The following is a 21,244-nucleotide window of genomic DNA, read 5'->3' as shown; positions in this document are numbered from 1 at the left end:
TAAGTTAAAGGCCCGAAAGAGCTCATGGAACAAGTGCAGAGAGACTTGTTTAGTTTTGTGCTTAAGCTGGTGACAGAAGTAACCCCCTCGTTAAATAATTACATACTGTGTGGCTGCATAACACCACTGGCATGTACGCCCACACTGACTCAGCCACAGAAATTAAACACACGGCTCAGGGTTGCATAGGGCACCTAACTACAGCGTGTTGCACACCTGTCCTCTGGAGGCATGGCACACCTGACCCCAAGAGGTATGGCACGGGTCAGTGTTCCCCACCCAGTGTGCCGTGGGTCACTGGTGGGCCCTCAGACCTGATCAGGTGCGCCACGGAAAAAGTCGCCACTGCCTGATGCTCAGATCCAGACCAGCACCTGGGCTCTGCTCTCAGCACCTCACAGCAACAAGAGACACCAGCAATTGTTCTTAAACATGTGGACGCTCCTTTCTTCGCACATGCATAGTTACATACGCCTCCCCTTCCTAGCTACAGCAATAGCCCTGGAGTATGGAGATCAATAAGCATTAATGGATAGCAGAATCCCGCTTTCTTTAGCAGACATATCTTCCCCCTTTGAGTCCTTCCAGCCTCTGTCTTATCCCTGGGCTTAAAGAGACGGGCAGAACATGCACTGAGCACTGGATGTGACTTATTCTGAGTGCTGGGAGCAGCAGCAGTGGAGGAGCTCTGGCAGCCACGTGTGGCAGCCAAGGTCACTAACTGAGCTGGCAGCCCGTGTGACACTGACTTCTTTCTCTTGCACTTGTATGTAGAGAGAACTGGTCCTTAGTAATGGGATCATGTGTGTCTTGGCCCCACACATGACAGGCAGGTCATATGTGGGGCCAGGTCTTTCAGCGCTCCCCTAGCTATTCTTCTGGCCATACGAATCCTCTACATGTCTGTATTTCTTGCTCCATGGAGGTTGGCGTGCCACACAAAATGTTTGTTAATTTAGGTGTGCCTTAGGCTTGAAAAGGTTGGGAAACACTGGCTTTGATAAACCCAGGACACACAATACAACTGACCCCCTCCCCCCCAGGGTCCACAGTGTACATGAATCTAGCACACCTGACCCCAGGGGGACACAGTGCACATGAATCTATAACACATGGCACACCTGACCCCATGGCACCATGGCATATATAAACCTAGATTCAAAAACAGAAGAGCTAATCAAAGTGTCCTTAATCAAAAAAGGCTACCTATGAGAAAGGAAAAGCAGAAAAAGAGTAAAAGGTGATCAATGAGACCCAATTATAAGTGTATACTTTATTATATATATATAGGTGTCAGCAAGCCACGAAACTGTGCTAGATCTCTTTACAAAGAGGTTATCCGGACTATTCAATCATATGGCCCACAGCAGGTGCCACAAATATCTATTTTTCAAATATTTTTCAATTGCTAATTAAAGTCAATATAAATAATAGTAAAAGTACTTCCCCTGAAAAGTGCTGAAATGTAAAGGCGCAATCACATAAACGCAAAAGTTAACCCAACCCAGATGTCAGCTGGCATTCAGACAACCAGCATCAGGGGGAACTTAGTGGTTGGTCACTCCATATTGTATTATCTGATCACCAAATGTTGAAAAAAGGTCTTCCTTTGAGTAATCCAGGTAACCTCTTTTTAAAGAGGTCTAGCACAGTTTTCCGGCTTGCTGATGCCCAAAATATATAATAAAGTATACATTTACAATTGTGTCACATCGATAGCATTTCAGTCTTTTTCTACTGTTCCTTTCTAGCAGATGGCCATACATGAACCTGGGATAAACAACACATCTGACCCCAGGAGCCACAGTGTACATGAATCTAGGACACATGGCACACCTGACCCCAGGGGGCACAGTGTACATGAACCTAGCACACGTGGTGCGCACCTGACTTCAGGGTGCACAGCATACATGAACCTAGTGCACATGGTGCACCTGACTTCAGGGTGCACAGCATACATGAACCTAGTGCACATGGCGTCACGTCAGCAGTTGGCATGGTGTACAAGGCCAGCTTTTGGGGTATGTCAACTGTGCAGTCGCACAGGGCACCAAGCGCAAAGAGGTCCATATTCAGACACAATCCAGATAGCAAAGTTAGTCGGATAACCTGAATATAGTTGGCTAACTTTAGGACAGCTCTTTGGCCTGACCAAACTTAGCAGACTAAGTGATCCAACTAGCTCTGAATATTGGAGTTAGCCGGTTAATTTAGCTGGCAAACTCAACCCCTCCCAGTTATGCCCCCAGAACACCCCTAACGTATCTGCTAAATTCTAGCCTCCTAACTCATTAGACAGCTAGAATTTAGCCGGATATGTGCCCAAACAGCATTTAGCCTGTGGCCACGAGGTTGAAGAAGAACTGCAGTACCTATTCTGATAGGGCCTAGGGGGTCCAAAGAAGAGTTTGCTTCTGCCCCCTAACTACTGAACAAAGAAGAGTAGCTGCTGAGTGCCACTCCGTCCCTCTGCTCCTGCTCCCACTAGGGTTGCAAGCTCACACCGCACCACCCAAAAAGGCTGATCCAGTCCTGGCTTTGCCCCGTTGCATGCATGGAGTTGTGGCTCAGATTGTCCCATTGATTTTCAGATTTGCAGATGACACAAAACTATTCGGGGGTCGTTAAAGCACAGGTAGACTGCAGGGAGCTGCAGAAGGTCCCTCGCGAAACTGGAGAATTGGGCATCTAAACGGCAGGCGAAATTTAACGTGGACAGGTGCAAAGTGAAGCACATAGGGAAAAATAATCCTAACTTTAGATACACAATAATGGGTTCTGCAGTAGGACTCACCACCAAGGAAAACTAACTAGGAGTCATTGTTGACAGTACGCTGAAATCCTTGGCTCAGTGTGCGGCGGCAGCCAAAGGAGCAAACAGAATGCTAGGAATTATTCAGGAAAGAATGACAGTGTAACTTCCGCATGTACATCTCCATGCACACCCAGCACAACCTGCAAAGCAGATGTATGCACAGGGCTGGGGCAAGGTTATTAGGGCAGCCTTACAGCCTGGAGCCCACCTCCTCCCACCTCGCAATTTAAAATTGTGCATTTATAATATGAGATTTTACATGAAGAGGACTTGGAAATCTATATGGTATTAAATCTATTGTGATGTAATACTTAAGCAAGTGAAAATACCACACCGAGGGGAAGTAAATCATCTGACAACGGTACAACTCTACGGAGCCAAGATACTAACAACAATCTTGTTAAAATGTAGGTTCAGCACCACATTTGATCTTTTCAGTGCTACTGACTTCAGTTTAATCATTAAGCACGGGCTGTGACATACTTCACGTACAATTAAAATCCATAATGGGCTTGCAGCATACTCTTATGTCAACTAATATTTACACATAAATAATCCCATCTTATCACAAAAATTGTGCAAAGAGAGCTGGAGCACTTATCTTAAGCTCAATATGGTGCAATTATGGTCGGCAACTTCAGAAGTACCTGATACTAGGCCACGTTCAATCTCCTTCATCAGGGCTTCCAAAGCATTTGCTGCTGTAATTCAGGGAAGGCTCTCTAGATGTGCAACGGCTTCTAGGAAGGGACATATTACATAGTCCTTCTTGACCTACAAAAAGACCAATCATGGGTCACATATGTCGCTTAATATCATGATGACAATTTGCAAATAGAAAACTTAAACATAGAAAACATTTTATTTAACATATTGCCAGTATGTATAATAATTGCTGACGATTATTTCATCCAAACACTAAGGCTAAATCAATGAAAACCAATTGAGGACTCCATTGAACCCCAAATGGGGCCTTTGTGTGTAATCTATAAATCTAATACTGCTCCTTAAAGTTAAGAGCAGCCAATCCATTACCTTCTCTTGCTGGACCTCACATTTGTTCCAAAACAGTTCGTTGGAGGTGCGAAAATTTGTGTTTCTATTGCTGTGTTGACTCATCAGGGCATATGCCTTAGGTGTACTTAGGGAGCTCTGCTGCTCTGTTAACCAGATCCAATTGATCTGGTGATCCAGCCTATAATATATCTTTGGGCATGGACAAATGGTGTAAATTACAGCATTTTATGTACACTCTGTCACCTTCAGATGCGTAGTTGGATCTTGCCATATGTGCCCTGAGACAGTATTATCACAACAATCGCAACACCGACACACCCGAGGTCCTGCCTCCCCTGGGTCTAGACTACTGGCTGGATCTGTTAATGGTGCATGGTCTACTTGATCACATATATTAGGGCTTCAGGAATACGCTATTTGGGGGGAATTTTAAAAGCCCGGCGCGTGTCAAAGCTGGGATATACATGCAGAAGTCGGGCCGACACGCAACACGCAGGTTTTAAAAGGCGCTCGCATATGCACATATCTCCAGTATGCGCACAACATTTTTTTCCAAAAAAAAAAAAGGATTTATGAATGAAACCAGCACGGAAATACTTAACCCGCTCAAGCCGGCGCTGGGGTTCCCTCCCGCTGAACTTTACTTCTGCTATAACTGCTAATAACGTGGTCAGCGTGGGAAAAAAGCCATGCATAAACCTGCTTTAAAAAACCCTGGCTGGTTTTGCCTGCATGCAAATGGCATGCAAAGGAGGCAATTAACTATTCACAAGCTATGCAGGGAGCCACGCATCAAGTTAGTGCGGGTATTTGGACACGGATTTTATAAGCGCCTGGGTCAGGGCAGGAGTTAAGTTAAAAGCACGTGTCGGGAGGCCAATTCACTCCATCGCTGGCAGTGATAATCATGGATTACCTTCACTTTTTCTGGACGCTATTGGTACATTTTGCGGCTCATCTGAAGAAATCTCTGTTGCATTTCCCCCGCGCTTGCCGGCATCCCCTGGTACAGCTGCCACGCAGTCGGAGACAGATCGTGCAGGGGTTGGACACTCCCAGACCACTGATGACTTCGCTGTTCGATGAAAGGGAAAAGCTCTCGCCCCGTGAATCACTCGCAGGTTCAGCACATTAATGCGGGCCTCAGGGCGGGTTTCTGCGCGCTTTATTACCGCGCTTTACTTCTGCGTGCATCTCATTTGCATGCCCGTCCTTTATTGCGTCCCGCAGGGGCGCCAGCGTTTGCCACGCACGCTAAGAAGAAAAAACACGCAGGCAACCAGCGCCGATTTCACCGGTCCCTCAGCGCAGGGGCTGTCTCACGAGGTGCGGTCTCTTGGCTGCGCCGAGAGGGTGCTCCCGAGGGCTGGTGCTTAGGCCGGGGAAAGGGACGGCAGGCGCCGACAATGCAGGCGGCAGGGACCGCGCTTCCCTGGGCGCCCACGGTAAAGATTCGACGGGCCAAGCGCAAGCCGACGGGCGATGATTCAGCGCGGCCTTTGCCCTAAAGCGCAGAGTCTGAAAGCTGGAGCCCTTTACCGACACGCGCGGGATTTCCATTTTTTTTGTGAACTAACAAGAGACGGCGCCGAAGCTTCGGCTGCCTCTGCGGGTTATTACCCCTGGATGCAGATGAGTCGGACGCAAGGACGCCACACGGGGAGAGCGCGCCTCCTTGGGCAGCTCTGTCACTGTCCGTATAAAAGTATTGGGGGGGGGGGGGGCAGTTGAATCCCCCGCGATAGATAGCAATAGGAATTGGCAACTTCTCACTCTCCCCCCGTCCCCCTTTCCAGTGCTCACAAAGGTGATTTGGAGAGGATTGTGCTGGGATGAATCACGGTGGCTGGGGGACCGTCGGCGAGCCCTGGCAGTGGGTGGTGAGTTGGGAGGTTGCACTGCAGGGGGGAGATGGAAGGGTCTGCAACTGGGCTGGGGCTGTAGGTGAGCAGTGCAAGGGATGGGGAACTGTAGGTGGATATAGCAGGTGTTAGGGAGAGGAGGGGCTCTGACTGCGAAGGATGGGGGGGCTCTGTATGTGAATGCTGCGGGAGCGAGGGGCTACAGGCAAAACTGCAGGGGATGATGCAGATGGATTTTTTTTTTTTTTTTTTGTTAGGAGGCAACTATTGGGCATTACGGAGTTACCCAGGAGATATGCTCGAGCAGGACAGGTAGAGCCAAATATTTGTGTTAATCCCAGCTCTGGAGAGCGGCTCTCAGGTTACAGACCCTGTGAATGGGATCTATGTTTCAGGGGGGGGATCAAGCTTCCTGGAATTTTGGCCGTTAAGAGTTATCTGCTCTGGCAGCTTAGTCCCGGAGCACCTCAGCCCGTCTGCAGCTGTGCTCACTGTCCTCACATGAGTCCCGTGTCCAGCCGCACCCCCCGGCCATCGCTTGGATGGGGGCTTCTGCTGGCACCGACTGCAGAACCTGGCCAATGCCATCCGCCCTGACCCAGCACCGTTCTCAGTGCCCCCTCGTTTGGTGCTTCTCAAATCCAGCCCTCCGGGGCCTCTGTCCCGGGCCATGCACTGAAGTGCACGCGGGCTAAGCGGCATCTTAGAATGGCTTACCCTGAAAAGCAGGTCCTTTGGGGGCTTTGGGGACTGTGTTTGCAGAGCTTCAGGGTACGGAGGACAGGGGCTTTAGTGTAAAAAAAAAAAAAAAAAAAAAAAGCTGATGGAAAGGAGCAGAAAGAAAGTGAGAGGACCCCCCTCGTCCTGCCGAAGGCTCCTGAAATCGTCAAATGCCGGCACTGAAGTCAGAAGGAGAGGAGGACGGTGTTTACAGGGGGCTGCACGAACGCCGCGTCTATGGTGGAAACTCTGTTAGCGGTTCAGGGAAACACTGGTGTCTCCATCACCGCTTGGGAAGGCTGCTGCTGTCCTCAGGAACCAGCAACTCCCCGTCTGGAGAACCCTACCCGACTACACCTGCACAACTGCCCCTGCGGCATCCGGCAGGCTCGCTGCCATTCACCTTGCCAGATTAAGTTATCTGTGAACAAACGGAGGCCGGGTCGCTCACTGCGGGCCCACTGGCACTACCTATGGGCTGGATTTCTACCCTCATGCACCCCCAGGTGCAGGGTCTTCAGGGCCTTCCCCCCATCTCGCCCCTTCCCCTTCCCGCTGGTAGAAAGGAGATGATGGTGCTCGGGGAAGGGGGGAGGCCAGGTGCCCCTAGACGTCTGACTACTGTGCCCGAGGGGAAATCCAGCCCTGGGGAGACTGCCTATTGCCATTGCTGGGAGCTGGCGCTTGCTGCGTTAAGCACGCCCGGTGCCAGGCAACCTGAACCGGGTCTCTGGAGGACCAGAGCCATTTAACTATTTATTAGCCGGGCAGAGTTGGGGCACCACCACTTCTTATTTCAGGAAGTGAGCACCAAGGGATGGATCTCCCCTAGCGACCCCGACTGGTCACTGTCAGAGAAGGGATGCTGGGCTCAATGGACCTTACGTGTTTCTCACGGCTTTAATTACTTTCATTGCCCATCCACTGAGGGCCTGCCAGGGCCCAGGCTGTCTTGCTTTCGCCTGCTGTAACACTACCAGGCCTCTGCCAACCCTCTCCTTCTGTTTCCTTCATTTCCTTTCTATTTTTCTTGTCTTTTTAATGTTACTTTTGTTTTGTTTGTTGTTTTTTGGGGTTTTTTTTAATCGCCTGACCACTGTTTTAACTTCTTTTGCTTATCTGTCTTTCTCCAATCCCTACATTTCCCTCACAGCAAAGAAATCCCTAAACCCGACCCTGCCCTCAGCTCCCGCCCCTCCCTGCGAGAGCTGCCATGAAGCGACAGGAGACGCCGAGGGGCAGCGCGTGCAGAGGGGGCCAAATTCAGCCAGAACATTCATTCTCCTGTTATTTTGTCAGAAACGTGAACCAAACCCTTGCTAGCAGCAGCTGCAGCAGAAAGCGTTGCCACCTTGCCCGGGGCCCAGCTCAAACAGTCTGATCCAGTTTGGGTTTCGGCCCCTGGCATGAGAAAAGCCGGATTGTTATTTCCACAAATGCAAAGGGGCATAGCAGGGCTACTGGTAAGGTTTTCAAGCAGCTTCAGGCCCCGGGTTGACCCAAGTGCACCCATGGACTTGTGGTCCCAACGTCTCCAGGACAGGCAGGAGTACAACGGGGCCAGAACCTGGACTGGCTTGTCGGGTTTGCTGAAGTCTGCTCGTTTGATGGTATCGCCCGCCCCGGAGATTGCAGAAATTGTACTCAAAGGGTATCTGAAGTGTCCTGGCGAGTCTGCGGAGCAGTGGGTCACATTGGGTCATATTGGGTCACATTGGGTCATATGCACAGCAGTTCTGCCCTTCTGGAATCAAATTCAGAAGCGCACTCAAGATATCGCAAAAAAAAAAAAAAACATAGCGGTGGTGCGGCGCCCTGCATTTTTCTGGTTCAGTGCCCTGGCTGAGGAGGCATCATCTGTCTCTGCCTATTAATAGGCTAATTAAACAAATACTAACGGCAGCCAGATAGGAAGCGGCTGCCCGCTGAGGAAAGTTCATTTCTGCCTGAGTTGTATAAGAGGTTGGGGGGGGGGGGGGGATACAGAATGTGACAGGTGATATGACAGACTGGCTGAATTTCGGAAAGTTTGGCGGCCATTGGAGGACTCGGATCAATTGCACCAGTCGGAGGTGGGGAGAGGGGTGGTGGGGCTGCAGGAAGAGGTAAGATGATATTTTTTCACTTTTAGATGGCTCCGTGTTGTGAAATGCTGAACTGCGCTACGATCTAAAGAGTTAGACGACTTGTGATAATTTGTGGTGGTTGTTGAGAAGAATTAATTTACATAAAAACCCTGTTTAAATAAAGATTCAATTAAAACTAAAAACCCTGGACTGGCTCTCTCTGACATGCAGCTTGTTGGCAACCGTCCTCGTGGCCCTGTGTTCCTAACAAACAGGCCAATATAGTACAGTGCGCTCCACCGGCATTTGCACACGAGTTTGACGCGCTAGCTTTACCCCTTATTCAGTAAGGGGTAATAGCGCGTCGAAAACGCATGTCCAACCCCCCCCCCCAAACATGTAAATGCATGTTGATGGCCCTATTAGTCATTCCCGCGCAATACAGAAAGTAAAATGTGCAGCCAAGCCGCACATTTTACTTTCAGAAATTAGCACCTACCCAAAGGCTGGCGTTAATTTTTCTCGATACTGGGAAAGTGCACAGAAAAGCAGAAAAAACTGCTTTTCTGTGCACCCTCTGACTTAATATCATGGCGATATTAAGTCGGAGGTCCCAAAAGTTAAAAAAAAAAAAAAATTAAAATGGGCTCGCGGATTGAAAACCGGATGCTCAATTTTGCCAGCGTCCGGTTTCCGAACCCGTGGCTGTCAGTGGGTTTCAGAACTGACGCCGGCAAAATTGAGCGTCGGCTGTCAAACCCACTGACAGCCGCCGCTCCTGTCCAAAAAGAGGCGCTAGGGAAGCACTAGTGTCCCTAGCGCCTCTTTTTACCGCGGGCCCTAATTTAAATAAATTAATTTACTGTATCGCACACAGGAGAGGGCAATTTTTACTGTATTGGCCTGAGAGATATCCAGCTTGTGTTTCCCATGATCTTCCCTTCCTAGATTGTTTCTAGATCCTATTAATCTAAATCCCATTGTCTCCTAGGGAGGATCCAATTAAGTTTTGTTTTTTTTAAATCACACTCATCTCCGTTGGTGCTCATAGAGTCAACCTCTTCACCTTATCTCAGCTTTACCATATTAATTGGTAGACACCACTGTAAGAGGTGCCACTCTAGAGACTGCAGACGCCGTTCTGTGTCACCTAGAGGAGGGCAGATCATTACCTACAGGAGTGAATCTCTGCCCCCTACCTCCCCACTCCCAGCCCCCAATATCTTTTTGCACGCATGAGAAAAAAACACAGCACAGTGAACATCTGCAGATATCGGGCCTCAGGAGTTCGGTGGCTGTATCAATCTTTTTTTGTTTTTTCTGATACAAGCAGAGCGCTCTACAACAAAGCATTAATGTATCTGCACACCGGTAAAACACACAATTTGTTAAAAAAAAAAAATAATCTGCGTGCTCGGGAGGAGCATTCCCCAGCAGAGACTGTGCCAGGGAGAGCACTGCAAAAACCCCTGAAGGTGCATGTGGTGAGTGAAAGGTATGAGCAGAGAGGAGGCGTTTGAACCTGCCAGGATTAAGGATGGCAGACTGGCTGCATCCCAGGAAAAGAGTCCTGACACTTTTTCATCACACACCCCCGCCCCCCTACACACACACACACACACCCAGCAAACTTCTCCTAAACGTCTGTGCCGTGGTCTTCTCTGCCTTTGGGAGCTGTCAGCTATGTGCCGGGCCGATCATCCACCGCAGAGGCTGCTGCGCACCTGCGTCCGTGTATCAGCAGATGGCGGGATGCTTGTTAAATGAAGGAATTGTTAATTAGGAGTTCTGATCTTTACTTATTGTTGTAGCTGTGGACCCCCGGGCAGGCGGACCCAGGGGAAGCAGAGACCAGTCCGGACCTTCACCTCTACCGGCCAACGTTCCCCTCGGGTTGAGCCTTTGGGTGCCGGGGCCAGCAGGGCTCGGGTGGGGGGGGTCTCTGCTGAGGGCAGGAGAAAAGGGTCCGTAGTAAGCTGGGTCGTAGGCAGGCGGCAGTCAGTCGTATCCGAGGTCCAAGCCGGGGTCAAACCAGGTATCTGTCCGAGGGAGGAAGAGAGGGACGAATAGGTAGGGCAGGCAGGCAACGTGGATGGAGCAGGCGGGGATGAAGAACAGAAGACAAACCAAAGACAGCTGAGAATGCTGGGAAGTAACACGCACTATTAGAATGAGGTTGGACCTGTTGCTGAAGCGAGTTGCTTCTGGGGAGCTGCCCGAATATAGGGTTGTGCCAATGATGTCATCTCTAGGGGCCACAGGGACTTTCCCGTCGTGGTCCCTTTAAATATCAGGAAGAGGAGCGAGCGCGCTCCTAGGGAGAGGTGCGGAATCTACCCGTGGGCCCTTTCTACAGGGGTTAAAGGTTATATATTGCGTTCGGTGGTCTGCGGGCTGCCCCCCACGAGCTGCTGGTCAGCCGCCCGACGGGACGCCGCTCTTCGACGCGGCAGTGCATGCAGATCTTTCTCATGCGTGTTCATTGTGGATATCCTGAAAGCCTGGCCTGTTTGCGGCCCTCGAGGACTGGAGCTCGCCCTCCCTGCTTTAAGAGCCATGTGCTTGGCACAGCTGCAAAAGGGCAATGCCTTTGGCGCTCTGCCTGCGGGTGCCCGAATCTTAAATCCAGCCCCAGGGAGTGTGGCAGGGGCTCCTCCAGAAGCAGCAGAGGTGGGGGCCGGTGGGGACCTCGAGCTGAAGATGAAATTCCCTTTAGCAAAGTCTGGGTACACCCCCCGCAAGTAACGCCTTGCCCCCCCCCCCCCATCCTGTCTCCCCTCACCACCTCTCTTCCCCCCCCCCCCCCCCTTCATTTCTAGCTTCCTCTCCCTCTGTTTCTCTGCTCCTCTCCCTGGCCCGGTAGAAACGTAATCCCTGTGTGGAACAGGCCCTGCAGGCACGAGCTTGGGAATCACTGGGACCCAGAGCCTGGCGCTTCCCTCTCCAGGGGGGGGGGGGGGGGGGACACAGCCCTGCTGGCGGCCTGCGGTCGCTCCCAGAAATACTTCTTCTGTTTTGATTCGGCTGCTCGTGGGGGCAAGTATTTAGATATTCAAATATTTGCTTTTTAAAACAGAAAGACATTCTTCTCCACATTAGCCAATTGGTATTGAATTAGTCAGATGCTTATCCCCTGGCTGCATTAAGACAAATATTCTTAGCCAGGAATGTTACCTGCAGCGTTTCCCCCAGCAGCGGGGAGGGAGGCAAGTCCCAGCACAGAAAGGAGGAGGAGGAGGAGGAGGCCTGTCAGGGGCACGGGGGGGGGGGAAAGGAGGTGGGAGGGACAGCGAGAGCGGCGGTAACGCGCTCCTTCCACTACCGGCGGCTTTAATATAAAGCAACGCAAAGCGAGGCAGGCGACGCCCCTCCGTGCCCCCGCAGCAGGGCCTTATCCAACGGTACCGGGACTGCAAGGCCAGCGACCGGCAAAGGCAGCGCTGCCAACTCGGCAGCAGGGCCCTGGAACAGCGCAGGCCTCACGAAGCCACCTTCCCTGTTCCCTGCCCCCCACCCCCGGCTTGATCACGCTCTTCTCTCTCCCCTCCACCACCATCCCTTGGCATTATCACCTGCCTCTCCCTCCACGCTCTTGCCATTATTACCTTTTCTTCTCTTCCCTCACCTCCCCCGGGCAGGGCCCACATGACTCTCTCTTTCTCCATCTGTTCTCTCACACCTGCTGGAAAATACAGGGCACATCAGATTTTGGGGAGGAAAGAAGTGCCAGAGAGCCCACGTTTGCATGGCGGACTTCAGGGAGATGGGGGAAGGAGACAGACTTCACACCCCCCCCCCCAACAGTCACCCTTCCTCATTCCCCTCCCCCTTCTGGCCACCTTACCCCCAGAAATGAGGCGCGAGGCCTGGGAGCCGGCGTGCACCCAAAGGTCTTGCCCCAGTTCCACCCTTTGCATAGGATTAGCTGGAAACGTGAAACCCCCCCCAACACCGAATTTCTCGGTCATTGCTGCCCCCTCTAAGCTCTCTAACAGCAGAAACTGCCCTGGGCTTCTTTTCTTCCTCCCTCGTACACTGACTCTGGCCACGGCTGAGGTGGGCCTGAAAGACTGGCCCTGCTGCTGCTGCCAGAGGAAGGGCATGAGCTGGCCAGGTAGATCGCAGGAGAGAGGTGGAACGATTGCCCAGTGCCCACCTTTTCCCTGTGGAAGTGCCACAGGTTAAAGGTGAGACCTGCAAGTCCTCCTCTACTATGCAAAATACGCAGAAACAGCATTTACACAAGTGAGGCATATTTCCCAGAACCGACAGATAGCAATGATTTCCCACAAAAGAATGAGCAGGAAATAGTCTGTATAGTCCGGAGGGAAACAGCTCCGGGTTGCCAACCCCCCAAAGGCTGTCCTGGATTCTCCGGGAAGTAAAGGTTAAATTCCAGGGCCCTGCTAGGAGCCAACAACCAACAGCCCTGGAGAATATACTCAGAGGGAATGCTAAAAGAACAATGAACAGGGAATCACATTTATCTCGTTATCAGCTTCTCATTGGGGTCCTATATTCCTGGAGAGACTGCAGTGCAGGCAGTGTTTGCGGTACCAAGGTTTAAGAAGAAAGGCACCAGACACCCTCAATTACAGGAGACCCAACCCTTGTGAGATGAATACAATAAGGATTTAGTGAATAGTTGCAGCCCTAATGACCACATTTTGCATGTAGCAGTGGCTGAGGTGGGACGCTCTGTATGCAATAAAGCATCTTGGAATCTATCCATATGTTCGGAGGCACAGTAATGTCTGAAAATGTATTGGTTAGGTGCAGACTATTGGAAATGACTTCGATCGGATGTAGGTGAGGGTCAGTTTCAATAAAGTCAAACGCTAGAAATTCCATGCATCACATGGTTTTCATCACCCCAACTGGAAATAAAACCCAGACGCAAACGTATGTCATTAGTAGGCATTGGAAAAGCAAAGTAAACATCGTTCCTCACTCAAACATAAGATTAACTCTGTTTCCAGTGATTTTTCAATGTTGATAAGTTTTCACGTAATGCACTTGAACATTTTGTGCGCTCATGAAAAATCGGACACAGGGGCAGCAGAACGCCTTTTTTTTGGTTGGAGGGGGCCAAATAAACCAAATGCCCCCCCTACCTCTCACATGTGCCCTACTGGCTGGAGCAATGTAGGGGAAAAAGTTGGTAGGGCCATGGCCCCAGAGGCCCACACCATTCCACTGCCTATGCGTAGACACACAGAGCACATACACAGACACAGTGACACACACACACACACACACCCCCACGTGCTTGTTTACCACTGGACGCAAAGTATGAGCAAGGTACTCCCTCCAATCAAGTTTTGGGATGAAGCGTTCCAAGGATCGGTTCCCAGGGTAGAGAAACCCTAGTAACAGCAGCAAAACATGGTGCGTCCTGCTGCCACATCAGAAAGGCAGCGCGCGCCCAGAGAGACACTGGGGAACATCGCCAGCATACAGGAGATGTGTCTCAGCTGTTCTGCTTCTCTCCTTGCATTTCTTTCTTTTTATCACTTAAGGAACGATGTTCCCGCTCTGCGCACTGAGATGCAGTCCACACAGTGATTTTTTAATCCCATGGACTCCGCCCCAGTTATCAAAGATAAAAAGGACATGCGGGCTTTCGTTTTGAAAACTTGCTAAGGATGCAAAAAACCCAGCGGACAAGCGCGTCTGCTGTTTCATGCGGGTACTTTTTTTCAACGGAAAATAACGCGCACGGATTTTCCCTCTGCTGATCTAAACACCATCCTGGGAATGCCTCCTCTTTAACCAGCTAGTGCCGAGTACACCATGTCTTTTTATCCGGCTAAAACTTAGCTGGTGAATATGGGTACATTTTTAAATGCTGTGTTTAATTTCCAGCTTATTTCATAGTTAGCCAAAGAAACCCTTTACGTATCACTCCAAAGTGCATTTATATAAATGTTGTTGCAAAAGAATATGTGCATGGGGTAAACTGCCCAGAGCGGCATTTACCATCCTAAAGAGAAGGCATAGTGGCAACCTGAATGGAGCAGCAGTTACAACCCTATATCCCTTGCTGGGCAGACTAGATGGGCCATTTGGGTCTTTATCTGCCATCATTTACTATGTGTGTTACTATGTTATCGTTTTTGCTGTGGGAAGGTGTGAGAGCTATTTTATGAAAGCGAACTGATCAATGGAACTTGATTCCCCTCCCTCCCCCACCTTATTTCCCACTGAGTCAAGTTACATTTTTTTGGTATATAGATCTTTACCCCAATTAGGAGGTACGGAGGGAAATTAGAAAGGTACATCAACAAGTGAATAATGAACCCTGACCTTACAATTGATTAACTGTAGTCATATTGCAGGCTATTTGAAAACTGACCTAAGGTACACCTAATAAAGTCAAGGGATTTTAATTTGAATTAAGCATCTCCACCCCTTAAACAATTTTAAATAACTTTAACAACTCAACTTTAAGATGCAAACTGCAGCCCAGCAGCTGTAGGATGGGAGCTATCTAGTGTTTTGCACAGGGAGGCCGATGCAATCAAGTGCACCCAGCAAACGCTCATCCATAACCCCAATGCAATAAGGGGGTCAGCACCTCCAAAATAGGTGACCAAGAAACGGCATAGCTAATAATGCTCATCACACGTAAATACCACATGGATGAGACTATTAGCTATTACCCTGCAATGCAAAAAATTGCCGTTCACCCTTAGCGCACTTTTTAACCCGTCAAATTTTACGCCTGCCCCAGAGCTGGCATAAAGTCTTGCTGCACATCAAGGGGTCTATTTAAAAACAAACAATATTGCTTTTGCAGGGTTCCTCTTACCTAGGATCATCACGATACAAGTAGGAGGAACCACAGAAAGCATCATCTTACAGATTCCGTCAGGGGTATGCAAACCTATGAGCACAACTGTACATATCCAGAATTTGTAAGATGTATCACAGCGAGTTTCTGAGTGGAGGAGTCATCAAGGGGATTCTAAGCGAGTTCCTTGGATACTGTGTAGACCCTTCTACATGGTGTACTGTTAACCAGTGTCCTGAAGATCTTCTGCAGTGGTCTCAAGGACTTTTCCATGAATACAGTAGTACTCAAGGACCACTCCTAGGTGTTTTGCTCTGCTCTTCCAAATGGAGCTGGGAGGAAGTCGGAAACAGACACATCATGAACTCCAGGTCCTGTTATATAAGCCTCCTCTCAGTGAGCTTATTGTTCCTTTGTGAATACTGATGGGATTATCTTGGGACAGATAATGTCTATTATTTGTCTGGAATAGAGGTTTGCCTGAATTGTTCTGCTATTAAACCGAGGATGTGTTTCCTCTTTCGGCTGTACGTTGAGTTGTTTCTCCACTATGGCAATTGTGACTTTATTACTGTATTGATTTACTGCTGTTTACCCTTGAAAAGTTAAGTAAATTTAAGTTAAAGTTGGAACAACACAGCCAATGTGTGACTCCCTATAATGGATCCCGGAGTCGTGCATTCAATGAAAGAGGTCACCGAAGGGCTGGGTGAAGAGGAAGCAAGAGGATTTCTCTTAGCGGGGCAAGTTACAGTCATGGAATGGAAAACGTGGGGTCTTTTCCCATTTTCCCTGTCCAGAAGAGTCACACCCACACCAATAACCTCTAAGCCAGTCCAATCCAACATCTTACCCAACCAACTTCTGAACCCAAAGACCAACTGCCAACCTTAAAATCCCTTGGTGCCAGGACTTTTAATCAATGATTCCCTGTACGTACCCGGATCAGTCCAGACCTTGGGTTGAGCCTCCTGTCCAGCAGATGGAGACAGACTAAAACTGTGAGGGTATCCCATATCAGGAAAGAGCCTACCCTGCAGCCCTTCAGTATTTGTCTGTCACCAGCAGATGCCAGGCAGCTCACCTTGTGGTTCCCTTTCTTCATTCCTTATCTTTGCCCTGCAGGGGTTTTTTCTACCTATTTCTCAAGCTCAAGCAAGTATTATTGGTCTGTGTTTTAATTTAAAAAAAAAAAAAGTAAAAGTTGGAATAATTTTTACCTCAACCCTGTCATAGGGGACAGCGCTGTCTCCTCGCTCTTGGGGGGGCTAGAGGGGCTTGCCCCTTGAGTTCTCTCAGTCTAGGCTCCCTTCCCAGTGACCTGTATCCTGGGGCGATACTGGTGGTCCAGTCACTCCCCCTCAGAATTTGCCTTGAGCCCCGGGACACTGAAATTCCCTGGCAGCACTTACAGGGAGGCTAATTCCCCTGTCAAAAAAAAAAAGGAGAGACAAAGGAGGAATTTTACAATTATTTTTACATTTCCTCAGAAGGCAGTTTATTTTCCTCTGCGGTAGCAGAGAAGGGAGCAGGCAGGGTTCATTCGCCTGCACGGCTCAGCTGTTTTTTTTCTTCAGCTCGCAGCGATTTCCTCAGTCATGCCGCAATCTCACTGCTGCTAGCTCGTGGGGAGTCTGCTCTCCCTCGATGGCCGGTGTTCGGGGTGCTTGCCGGGTGGGGAGGGTCCCTCAGCAGCGCCAAACCCACCAAAAACCCAGGGATGTTTCTCCAGTCGCATGGCCAGGCCGTTCCTGACCCGGCAAATCACGGGAACGGCGGCCATTTTGGGTATTAGTGCAGCTCCTGATTCGGAGCTGCATGGAAGAGAGGAGTCGGATTTTCTTGTCCTCCCCCCTCCCCCCGTTTTGAGCTCCGTGCCTCCCCCCAGATGGGGATTCCAACCCCCCCCTCCATTTTTTTCTTCAGAATTGGTGCCCCTGATGCACAAACCCTACCTGGCAAGCCTGCAGGAGGAGGAGGAGGGGGACCTCTAAGCCCTCCGCCCACCAAAATCCTACAGATGCCCACTCCGCCCGCTCCTGCGGCGCCGGATCTGCGCGGTTCCGTCAGAATTCGAGCGGTACCAGGGGTGCCCCCCCGGATCCGCCTCAGCCACCTCTGCCAGGTCTCTCCCCCCCCCCCCCCCAGGTGCTACATCTATTTCAATGGGAGGAACTGGAACCTCTTACCCCCTGCATCCTGACGGAACTCTATATTGAGGACCCCCGGGACGAGACAGTACCGGCCGCAATGGCGGCCCTCGTGGACCTGGTCCTGGCGGGACTAAGGGTGCCTCCACGCACTTTCCCGTTCCATCCCATGCATAAGCCGCTGCTCCTTCAGGAATGGGAAGCTCCCGAGCCGGGGCTACGAGTGGGTAGGGCTATGGACAAGCTCTATTCTCTCCCTGAGGATTGCCTGGAAATGCGGAAAATTCCCAAGGTGGAGTCTTCGGTTTCTGCGGTCACTAAGCACACCACCATCCCTGGTGGTGGGAGCCACTGCCCTCAAGGATGCCCAGGACCGCAAACTTGAATTTTATCTCAAGCATAGCTTTGAAGTCTTGGTCTTAGGTTTCCGGGCAATGATCTGCAGCAGTCTCATGCAGCGGGCAAGCCTTACGTGGGTACAACAATTGCTCAGCACCCAGGACCTCCCGTCTGCAGAGGCGGAGCAGGCTGAACGCCAGGGAGGCGCGGTGGCGTACGGAGCGGATGCTCTCCATGATTTACTCCATGTACAGGCCAAGGCGATAGCCACAGCGGTATCAGTTAGACACCTCCTCTGGCTGCGCAACTGGTCGGCGGATTCCTCTTCCAAATCCAGTTGGGCACACTTCCTTTCAAAGATACGTTGTTTTTTGGCAAGGACCTAGAGCAGCTTATTAAATCCTTGGGAGAGCACAAGATTCATACCGGAGGACCACCCTAAGCAGCCTAGATCTCTCTTTCCTACCTGTTTCCGGGGGCAGAGGAGGTAACACTAACTGAGCACGGGCTTCTTTTCCTAGAGGGATCTCCTCCAGGTCCCAGGCATGGTCTCATTCCCTTCGTGGCTGCCGGCCCTTCCGGGATGGTAACCCACAACTTTCCACTGCTAAACCCACCTCCCAATGAGATCAGACTGACCCATTCCTCCGTTCCAGACTTAGGTGGATGTCTCCCTCGTTTTCTGGAGGTATGGGTCAATTCACGTCGGACTAGTGGGTCCTCGAGATGTTAGAGAAGGGTTATGCTTTCGAGTTTGCTCGGGATCTGCCAGACCACAATGGGATCTGGTCTCCCATTGTGGTCCCCGGAAGTGGGTGACCATTTGCCAGACTCTCACCGGGCTCCAGGGTTTGGAGCCATAGTCCTCATCCCAGTGGAGGGACAAGGCGTCGACCAGGATTCCCTCTACTTCGTCGTGCCAAAGAAGGAAGGTTCTTCTGTCCCAGCTTGAACCTCTAGAGGGTCAACCGGGCTCTCAAGGTACCCCATTTCCGAATGGAAACCCTGAGGGCGGTGATAGCGGCGGTTCGCCCCAGCGACTACCTGGTCTCCCTCGACCTGACAGAGACCTATCTTCACATTCCTATTTGTCGCGAACACCAGCAGTATCTTCACTTCAATATCCTGGGCCAGCACTTTCAGTTCCGAGCTCTGACCTTCGGCCTCGCCACCGCTCCACGCAGCTTTTCCAAGCTCATGGTGGTGGTGGCGGCAGCTCTCGAATCCTAGTCCATCCTTACCTGGTCGACTGGCTCGTGCGGGCCAAGTCAGTGATTCTCTGCAGATTAGCGGTGGATCAGGTCCTTGCCCTCCTCACTTCCCTCGGGTGGATAGTCTATTTTTCCAGGAGCAATCTTCAACCCTCCCAGATTCTGGAATTTCTGGGGGCGCGCTTCGATACCCAAGTTGGCAAGGTGTTCCTCCCGGGCACTCAAGCTCATGGAACAGGTGCACAATCTTCTCTCGCTTCTACTGCCCACGGCGTGGGATTACCTCCAGGTACTGGGGACCATGGCTTCCGCGACCATTACAGTGAGTTTTGCTATCCCGCTGGAAGCCGGTGTCCGAACAATTTTGAGTGCTCCTTCCTCTCTCCGGCATACAGTGGTGGCTGTCGCCAGCGCACCTTTTGAAGGGAATGCTCTTACTGACTCCACAGTGGATGGTAGTGATGATGGATGCCAGCCTCTCCGACAATCCTGAGCCACACAGGGGGACTGGTCCCAATTCCAGTCCAGGTAGCACATCAATCATCTGGAAGCATGAGCAGTGCGTTTGGCTCTTAAGGTTTTTTCTCCCTCTGATCCGCCACAAAGCGGTACCTGTACTCCGACAATTCCACCCAGTGGCCTATATCAATCGACAAGGGGGCACCAGGAGTTGTCTGGTTGCCCTCTAAGCCCGCAGACTCTTTGACTGGGCGGAGCAACATCTGGAGCGACTGGCGGCCTCGCCTATAGCGGGCAAGGAAAATGTCCAAGCCGATTTCCTCAACCGTCAACATCTCGATCCCGGCGAGTAGGAGTTGTCTGTGGAGCGTTCAACCTTATTGTTCGCAGGTGGGGTCCTCCTCACCTGGACCTGATGGCTACCTTGGACAACACCAAAACTCCACGGTTCTTCAGTCACCGGAGGGAACACTGCTTAGAAGGAGTAGATGCTCTGGTCCTTCCCTGGCCCTCCGGCGTTCTCCTCCATTCCATGGCCCCTGGTGGGAATGGTTCTCAGAAGAATAGAGCTCCACCGGGGGTCAATCATACTCGTGGCACCTGAGTGGCCCCGCGGACCTTGGTTCGCGGTTCTGGTGAACCTGGCGACAGACGGCCCTCTTCGCCTCGGCCATCTACCATACCTGCTTCAGCAGAGTCCCGTATTTTACGACCAGACTGATCGCTTCTGTCTAGCCTCCTGGCTTTTGAACGGCGACGCTTAAGAAAGAAGGGATACAGGGAGAAATTTATTTCCACCCTGCTTTGGTCACAGACACCATCTACTTCTCTTGCCTATGTCCGTGTTTGGAAATCTTCAAGCCTGCCTGTGTAGAATCCGGCATACCGGCTCATCGAGCTCGGGTATCCCAAGTCCTTTCCTTTCTTCAGCAGGACCTCTCCAAAGGTTTGTTTTTCAGCTCCTTGCGGGTCCAAGTGTCTGCCCTTCGTTTCTCTTGGGCAAAGTTAGTGGATATTCGTTGGCGGCTCATCCAGATATCGTTCGTTTCCTCAAGGGTGCAAAGCACTTAAATCCGCCTGTTCAGGGTATTTGTCCCTCGTGGAGTCTTCACTTGGACCTTCGGGCTCTCTTCACGGCTCCTTTTGAACCTTTCCGGCGCTCGACTCTTAAAGAGTAACGCTCAAGACAGTTTCTTTTTTTCTAGTTTTCCATTTCCTCTGCCAGGAGAGTGTCGGGGATTCAAGCATTGTCCTGTTGGGAGCTCTTCCTAAAGTTTTCTGATTCAGGGGTTTCCCTCACGATGGTACCTTCCTTCTTACCGAAGATAGGCGGCTTGATGTGAAGCGGGTTTTGCTGCGCTACCTCCAGGTTACCAATGAGGTCCAAGTTTCGGATCATCTTTTGTTCTCTGGAGTGGTCCAAATAGGAGCAACAAGGCCTCTAAGGCTACGATTACTCGTTGGTTTAAGGAGGCGATTGCGTCTGCCTATATTTGTCAGGGCCGGGCGGTCCCAGAGGGCCTCAAGGCTCATTCTTTGCATTCTCAAGCTACTTCGTGGGCGGTGAGTCCGTCGGTCTCTCCTCCGGAGATTTGTAGAGCGGCTACGTGGCAATCTCTGCATACTTTTGCTCGGCATTACCGTCTGCAGGTTAGGGCGCTAATGTTTGGGTCCTTTGGATGGCAGGTTCTTCAAGCGGGACTGTCTCAGTCCCACCCTCTTTAGGGAAGATGTGGTACATCCCATGGTCTGGACTGATCCGGGTACGTACAGGGAAAGGAAAATTGGTGTTTACCTGCTAATTTTCGTTCC

General features: G+C 50.8%; 1 long non-coding RNA gene across 1 annotated transcript in view; it reads right to left on the bottom strand.

Moving 5' to 3' along the window:
• LOC115076628 overlaps positions 1-21,244 on the bottom strand; it is a 231,145-nt gene that overhangs the window by 113,418 nt on the left and 96,483 nt on the right. The window contains exon 2 of the long non-coding RNA XR_003852818.1: positions 3,463-3,589. This is a non-coding gene — a long non-coding RNA (uncharacterized LOC115076628). The remainder of the gene's footprint in view (positions 1-3,462; positions 3,590-21,244) is intronic.

The sequence above is a fragment of the Rhinatrema bivittatum genome, chromosome 15, assembly GCF_901001135.1.
Source record: "Rhinatrema bivittatum chromosome 15, aRhiBiv1.1, whole genome shotgun sequence".
NCBI classification, from domain to species: domain Eukaryota; kingdom Metazoa; phylum Chordata; class Amphibia; order Gymnophiona; family Rhinatrematidae; genus Rhinatrema; species Rhinatrema bivittatum.
The sequence above is the reverse complement of the archived record's forward strand: the minus strand, read 5'-3'. Positions and strand labels throughout refer to the sequence as shown.